At 40.3% G+C, this 8,697-nt stretch overlaps 1 long non-coding RNA gene across 1 annotated transcript; it reads left to right on the plus strand.

Annotated features, from left to right (window-relative positions):
• Positions 1 to 3,451: 3,451 nt before the first annotated feature.
• LOC107181673 lies at positions 3,452 to 8,155 on the plus strand. The gene is made up of 3 exons (XR_001512362.1): positions 3,452 to 3,589; positions 3,760 to 3,884; positions 8,014 to 8,155. It is a non-coding gene; the product is annotated as an uncharacterized LOC107181673 (long non-coding RNA).
• The last annotated feature ends 542 nt before the right edge of the window (positions 8,156 to 8,697 follow it).

Below are 8,697 nucleotides of genomic sequence, written 5' to 3' on the forward strand. Positions count from 1 at the left end.
TAGGATGCTTAGAACTCTTCCTATAAATAAAAGAAAAATAATATATATATTAGTGAGCAAATGTTCACTTTCTACTTTCACATTAAATTATAAATAAGCTATAGTATTTATGTGTAATTATACAGTTGAACTTTTACAATTTAATACTATTTTATATTTGTAAAATAATATTTGATAAAGTTCTTACATAATATAAAAATTGGCTTCTTAAAATAAGAGCTTAGGAACCTATAAAGCCATTTTCCATTTGAGGGATAATACATTTTACATGTTAATACACTATAAATTAGAAATAAAAAGTATGCCATGTTTCATTATAAGTAGAATACCTTCCTGAATATTTTTAGTGATTATATAAGGGAAAGGGAGGCATTTAAAAGATAAAAATGACAGCTACCAGCTAAAACTTGCTCCATGGAAATTATTTGCTAAGTACCAATAGGACTTCAGTGAAGGGATTGACTGTCCATTTTACAGGTTTCAAAAACTGAGGCTTAGAAAAGTGGAGTAACTCACCTACATACACTCAGTAATTATCTCAACCAAGACTTGAGTCCACTGTTAAGGGCTGAATGTTTGCACGTTCTGCTCTTCAAATAGTATGTTGAAGCCCTAACCCCTAATGTAATGATGTTTGGAAGTAGGGCCTTTGGGAAATACAAGTCTAGGTTTAGATTTGGCCATGAGTGTGGGACCCTCATGATGAGATTAGTGGCCTTTTAAGAAGAGGAAGACAGCTGCTCTTTTTTTTGTTCTCTCCAAGGCATGTCCCGGGAGAAGGCCATCTGAGCACACAGCCGGAAATCGGGAAGCAGGCTCTCCCCAGGAAAGGAATCTGTGGGATCCTCGATCTTGGACTTCCCAGGCTGCAGAGAATTAAATTTCTCCTACTGACACCACCAGGTCTACGGTATTGTGTCATAGCAGCCCAGCAGACCAATACCACCACATTGCTAAAAATCACTATATCGCTTCTACCATATGAAAAAGAAATGTCACCTTAATGAGAAAAAGCTGATTTCTTTACTGCCCCAGTTCTAACGCTAAAACCCACAAGGGATTTTTCTCTTGGTTCAAATAACATTTTATTAGAAATTAAGTTATAAAAGTATATGATAAGCTTCGTCACCAGAGAGACCTAGATCTCTCTCTCTCTGCAGAGTGCTGGTGGGAGCTCTGTGGGGATCCTTTAGTGCCTCAGCATGATCGGAACTCTCCGGGGCACTGCGCTTTCATGAGCACTATAAACCGGCACGAGTACTGAAGGAAAGACTTGACAAGCTCTCTGCTCTGACCCAGAGTCTGAATGTTCCTTGTCTGAGCTCCCTGGTAGGAGATTTTCTCAGATTTTCACTCATAGCCAGCAGCAACTGTACATGCTGCACAGGCGGTGCTTGAGGCTCCTGGAGGGATGAAACGCCTCATCATCACTTGGCAACCACTTTGGCAGACTAAAGGGTGACATTGATTGGCTCTGAACAAGTGAGTAACAGAAACAGTACCCAAATCTCAGGAGGAAAATATCATAGGAAAAAAAAAAGAAGCAAGCCCCTTTAACCCAATCTCGCAATGTTTCAGATCCAGAAAATAAATGCAAATCCATTTGCAGTGGGAAATCCAGTCACTCGAATGAGGGTTCTGACAAAGTCATCCTTAGAAAGTGACACATTAGTTATTTTACTCATTCATTCACTGTGTACTGAGCTCCCACTGTGTGCCAGATACTGTTCCAGGCCCCAGGGATGCAGCCCGAACAAAATGTCCCTGATCTGGAGGAGAAAGACAAATAACTAGATAACAATCAGGTGGTGATAAGGCCAAGGAAGACAAGTGAAGTGAAGGAAGAAACAGAGTGTACTGTTAGCAGGGAAATGGATGCCATCTCCACATGGTGATCAGGGAAGGAAGGCCGGATTGATAAGAGACCTGAAGGAAAGGAAGGGGCGGGCCTTCCTGATATTTGTGGAAAGACAAACTAGCAAGAGCAGGATAGCACCTAAGCCTTTGGAAGACATCAAAGTGTCTGGAGCAGAGCAAAGCGAGGAAAGAGGAGGTGTAAGGGGTAGTGTGGGGCCAGGCCTGATGGGTTGTGCTAGGTCTTAAGCTTTACTCTGAAAGAGATGGAGGATGATTGCAGGGTCTTGAGCAAAGAGGTACCATGACAATGGGTCACAATTTAAAGGGACCACTCTGGATAAAATAATTTAGGAAGGAAGGTGGAAGCTGAGAAACCAGTTCAAAGTTACTCCAGTTGTTCAAGAAAGAGTTGATCATTTGAACCAGATTAAGGGCAGGGGGGATGATAAGAAATGGTCAACTCCAGGTATATTTTGAAATTAGAATGGACAGCCTTTGCTGGTAGCTTTTCATTTTTCATTTTTATTTATTTATGTTTACAAGTTATCATTTTGATATTAGTAAAATAAATGTAGATATATCCGAGTTATTTCCTCTGTAGATATACAGCAACTCATTTTCCAGCCTGATAGCTTTTTGAAAGGAGAATAGCTGTGTTAAGGGCAATGCTTGGATATGGTAGGTTCACAGCAAATACTTTGAAGGAAATAAATATTGAATAAATTAATGAACTAATAAACGTACTGAGAGTTGGCTGCATTTCAGAGGAACTGGCCTAATGCTTTCAGCTTATGCATGTACAGATAACAGTTCCACTCTGTGCCTCAACAACAACAGTATGCATGGGAACCCCGAAACACACACAGAACACAGAAACATACACAGTGTGTTTAGGCAGCAGTGTGTTTGCATAAAGGTTTGTCTAGTTAGGTGGGTACCTAAACATTTTAGAGGTCTAGTCTTAGATTTGGAGGTTTAAGTCTACGAAAGGGAAAGGAAACTCTTCCCTTCAAGGGCCTTCCTCTTTGTTTAGTTAGTACTGATTGATTGATTGATTGATTGATTGATTGAAGGAATGAATAAGTGAATGAGTGAATGCTCAACTCAGCTACTACTCTCTTCCATCTGAGCTTTCTCAACTATCCCAAATGATTTTTATAAATGAGTATAAAATTTTTTATAAATGATTTTTGTAAAATTGAGATTGATTTTGAATGACACATCTTTTATCATTACTGTTTTTACATTACTGTTTCCTCACAAAAGTGATATTCAAGATTACATTTATGTAACTTTACTGGAAATCTTTTCCTCTCTCACTCCTTCCTTTCTTTCAAAAAACTATTTTCTTTATGGGTCTGTGTGTTTGCAATGAAATAATGTTAGCACTCTTGTCCTAATCTTGAATCCACGTTGTATTATAAATGTGTACTATTTCTTCATTTTGTAATTAGAAAAAGAAATTATTCATAGCACTAAGGGAATTATAGTGGGTATTACTCATTGTATTACCTGAATAAAATGTTAAGGTTATTAATACCTGGAGATTACTGAGATTTCTATTAAAATTTATATTTTAAACCCTGAGTGGGTTTGCCCCTTTTTTAGGTACTACGGAAATAAATGCAATTAGACCATTTGTCATCAAGAAGAACAAGTACATAACAGCAGAAGAGAACAGACCTGCAGCTGGTGTGGCCACATTAGCAGGAGACTCAGAGAAGCCTTTAAGGTATAAGACTCTAATGTATGCAAGAAATGTGATGTCATTAACCAGTTAAACAAAAATCCTAAATACTTGTGTTAATTTCGAGAGACTCAATCTGTGTCCAGAGGATTGGTGCAGAGTCATACGATTTTTTAAAAGAAGGATGACAAAAGAAAAGGTCTTGGCATTTGTAGGTTGACTTGAGCAAGTTCCAAGGGCCAGCAACTGAAGGTGAACGCTGATTCTTTCCTGGCTTCTTCGCATTTTTTGGAATTGAAATGGATTAAATACCATGAGTAATTTGGAAGTTCTCTGGAGGGTAAGTTAGTGCTCTGATTAATACTTAATTTCTGATCATTCAACTGGAAAGATAGTTGAGCCACTTGGCCGGGGCAGTTTCTTGGGGTTGGGAGTGATATGCAGAGTCACTGTGCTTGGAACTTCATCAGTTTGTTCCTAAACCCTGGCAGAACAAATTCATCACTGACTTGGTCATTGCTGTTGCCTTTTCATGCTTAGGAAACAGGGCCTAGTCCTTAAATAACTACTCTCCTCGTCCTTAACTCCACCGCCCACCTTCCTCTCTCTCTACGCTCCCATTGCAAACTTTATAGAATATCCTACTTGGGATATTTCTAAAAATTAAGTGATGTAGTGTGCTATGCTGTTCTCTGAAAATACTCGAAGTTTTGAGTTTACAGCTTAGAAGGATTCCACTGGTATTTCTTTACATTCCAACTCTTACGAAGATCGTGCTTGGATAAGGTTTTAGCCTATGGGCTTCGGTGATTAAGAGTAATACAAATTATACTGGCATAACACTTGCCATTTCTCATATTCCTCACTAGAGGAATTCAACATCCTTCAGATATTTTTCTCTTTGTGTCAAAATGCTTTTTAGGTACGGTCGCTGGCTTATTTTCAAGTAGTTTACTTTTATTGTTAAAATACTTCAATAGTCATGCAAAACTAAATGTCTCTCATAAAATGATGATGATAAGAAGAACAGGTTTCACTTCTTTCACTCATTCTTTTCTCAGTCACCTAATAGGCCCTTATATCTTTGGGCTCCAGCGAATTCTATCGGGGCCTTGCATAATTACATGGATGGCCAAGTGCTTATGTGTTTTAATCCGCGGCTAAGAAAAACCACCTGTAGATAACATGTCAAGCTACAAATTAGTGAAATCAGCACCACATTGTAACCATGTTTTAGAAATAATTTTATGGTTCTTTAGCTTTTTATTGAGTTAGAATCCTTTTTTAAAAATACATCTTAATCACTCTTTCTGTATCCAGAGCACCAAAAACAAAAGTCATAGTGCTAAGCTTTTATAATTTTCAAGAAAATGGCATCTGAGATAATTATTTAAGGTAAATTTTGCAAGTATAGAAAAGAAACTTTTGGTCAATATTTCCTGATTCAGTAATACAGTAATAATAATTGCAAGTGATGAAGGTTCTTAAGCCACAGAAAATTACTAGCGTTTTTTTTTTCATACTTTTGTGTGGTATGATATTAAAAAGCTGTGAAGAAGGTTCTAGAAGCGTGTTTAAAATATATTAACAATAAAGTCAAGGTGTCCTTGTTTTTTACTGCACATTTATAGACCTTCAGCTCCTTAAAGTTCATGGCAATATTAGAATCTAATAATGCTGCCTAGCTCAAAGTTTGTTCTCAATTTATAGATAGAAGTAATTAGAAATCTTCATTTTAAACCATTCACAATATGGTCAAATCGTTGAGTGACATTTCTAAGAACTTTCTATTTAAATAGGAGGAACAAATAGATCATGTCACTTTCTTAACATTTGTAGTGGTAAACACCCTTCACTAAAACGATTGCTTTTGGCTTTCTTACAGAAAGAGTGATTAGAATATGGTTTTCAAAAAGAAGTTTCCCAACTCCCTAAAAATATGTTTTAAAGAACCATGGGGGGAAAAGGCACTAAAAACAAAAATTCTAAATTTTGCTAACACCTAATTACAATTGATGTCTTCTTACTCATCTGTAACTTCTTCAGTTGTTAACCAACAGCAAGGTTTCCATTGTCTTACCTCTTGCACCCATTTCCCCATTTCCAGGGTCCCTGAACCAGTCCTTAAGGACTCTGGAGCCTACTTGGTTTGCCACTAACGATAGGACCCTAGGTAACTCATTTAATGGCGTGGGAGCTCTGCGAAGCCCCTCATATATAAAACAGGAGGGTCAAGGGGGATCCAATTATATCTAACATGCCTTTTCCTCCAAATTTCATTATACAACATCCCAATCCAAGCTCCCCGTACCTTATCTTGGGAACCTGCCCTTGATGATCTGTCTAGCTCCACTCTGAGCTCTGGCATTTAAGGTTGTTTCTAGCAACTTACGTATGACTTTGGGGAAATATTTCTATTTTCTTTTGCCATTTATAGTTAAAACTATCACCTGACTTTCTCAGGCATTTCCACCTGTTTCCAAACTTGAGTAAAACCACCGTGAAAGCTGGAACTATTCTTATACTTCTTGGCAGAATTCTATGTGGGCAACTGGTCTTGTTGGCCGCAGGTCTCTTAGTCACAGCCACAGGTAATCCATTTCCTTCTTGGCTGTTAGGGAAGGGCCTGGTTAGCCAGCCCAACACATTCCGCGCCCCACCCCCCCTGCTTCCCTGCCTTTGCTCTCTGCTCCTGCCTCAGGCTGCTTGCCAGGTTGTACTGAGAGGATCAAATTAAGTGATTAAATTACCTTTGCAGTAGAGCCAGCAAGGGCACAATGCTATTTATCTGCCGTCCACTCCGAATTGGCCTTTTCTACATCAAAAGTTCTGCCTCCTTTGACTCTCAGTGGCTCTTTTTTTCCCCTCAGGAAACCTACCACGTCTCGGTGAGATTTCAGCACCAAATGACAAATTTTTAAAAATATTTTCACCTGTCCAAAGAGTCAGGTGCTAACCATATCCGAACACAAAATAGAATGGTTCAGAAAAGTTAGATATTTACGATTTTCACAGATATGGGAACTTAACTAATTTCATTTTAATTATACGGTTTCCCTGTAAGTTGATGCTTTCTTATAACTGTCTTCGCTGAGGTTAGTAAACGAAAAGAACTCATGAAGAAGTAAAATCTATACCATGTCAAGGTACATTTGGCAGAGAATGACTCATCTTCATGCTCTCTGTGTATGAAAGAATTCAGCTGGGCGGCCAGAGATCGGTAGGAGTGGGTTATTTACCTGGGAGGACCTGGAAAGCTTTTTACAGTGTCAACAGGATTGTTGTTAAGCAGCAAGTTGGCAAACATGGGAAGGTTGTCATTAAACAATGTTGGGATTCAGAACTGTTGACGTTTATTTGCTTTTCAACTCTTCAACAGCTCGGAGAGAGATCCAAGCTATCTAAAAGGGAAAGGCACACATATCATTGCACGCCCTCTCTCTCTCTCTCTTTCTAAAGCTCTTGGCAACCCTAAAGGTGAAGCCATCCTTTAAGTTGAGGACTTTTTCACACGGGCTTCCATGCATGGCCTTTGGGGGTTCATGAACTCCTGCAAATACATGTGGCATTTGCCGTATAATGATGGTCATCCATGCAGTCTTCTGTTTAGGAGGTATGGGAGGGCTGACATCTCTTATTAGATTTTAAAATGGGCCTGTGAAACAATACAAACTACTACTTTGGCGCCTAAATTGAGCAGCTTGAATAATGTGTCGTGGTGTATGCTGCTGCCATACACAATTTTTAAAAGCAGAACCAGCGAGGTAGACATGGAAGGAAGGGATGGAGCCCCCTGGTCACTGATGCAAAAGAAGAATAGTATGTTGGGAGCAATTGGTTGGAGGCCGAGAAAATTACTGTAGCGCCTCCAAGAATGGGCATCAGGAGACACTCATCTATGCACCTAGACCAGTGGTCGGCAAACTGCGGCTCAGCAAACTGCGGCTCGCGAGCCACATGTGGCTCTTTGGCCCCTTGAGTGTGGCTCTTTCACAAAATACTGACTTCTGCGCATAGGCCATGAAGTTTCAATCACACTGTACGTGCGTGCCCGCACGTGGTATTTTGTGGAAGAGTCACACTCAAGGGGCCAAAGAGCCGCATGTGGCTTGCGAGCTGCAGTTTGCCGACCACTGACCTAGACAAAAGTTTCTACCTATTGGTGCTTATTGAAGAGCTGAGAGCAATTCCTGCTTCTCTCCAGGTCTCACACCAATTCCTCTTCAGGTGCAAATGGGTTCAGCCCTTTTTGCTATTATGCTTGGCTCATCACGCAGTTCTAAGGCTTACTATCTCCAGAGACCTCTGCACAGCTCTGTGTTCACTAAATCAAGAGGAAGTGATGGATCAGGATTACTGCTGCTCCAGCCCCACATCGGGGTGGTTTCCCCAAATCCCATCAAGGTAGCTGACTTCAGAAATGGCCACCGAACATCTAAGACTTGGCCTCATTTCTGCTTATTTCACAGCAAGTGAACATCAGAGATGCCTTGTTCCACCTGGGCTGCACATGGGACTGGCGCTCACTCCTCCAGGTGGATCCACATTCATCCAACGTGTGTAATAACAACAACCAGCTTTGCCCCAGGAGGCCAGCTCTGCGTCTTTCTCTCCAAGGTAAGTCTCTTACTTACGGTACTTTTTTTCCCCCCTTTTGTCTTAGGATTCCTTCTATCAGAGAAAAGTTAGTTAAAAACCTGGATTCTTCTTTGTGTCTCTGGCTCATTTGTGAGCAGTACCTCACTTGTGTGGTCTCACAGGGCCATTGCCCTGCCAGTGTCTGATCGGCTTCGCTCTTCACAGCTTACAAACCAGTGACTCTAGGGCTGTTCCCTCCCCATACACATTGGCACCTCCACTCTTTTTGGGGGTGTGAGTAATCAAACTTTGACTTGCCTTGTAGTCTTTTTTTTTATTGTTGACAGTATTACAGGTGTCACCCATCCCCGCCCCTCATAGTCTTAACTTCCTTAAAATGGGTCTTTTGCTTCCCACGATCCTTTCAGCTAAATGCACGCGTGCACGCGCGCGCACACACACACACACACACATGCAGAGAGAGAGAGAGAGAGAGAGAGGGAGAGCGAAAGAAGAGAGAGACACAATCCATTTCCATAGAATGTGAGGGTTCACTCATGAAAAAGTCAAATTAT

Source organism: Myotis davidii, unplaced genomic scaffold, assembly GCF_000327345.1.
Source record: "Myotis davidii unplaced genomic scaffold, ASM32734v1 scaffold268, whole genome shotgun sequence".
NCBI classification, from domain to species: Eukaryota; Metazoa; Chordata; class Mammalia; order Chiroptera; family Vespertilionidae; genus Myotis; species Myotis davidii.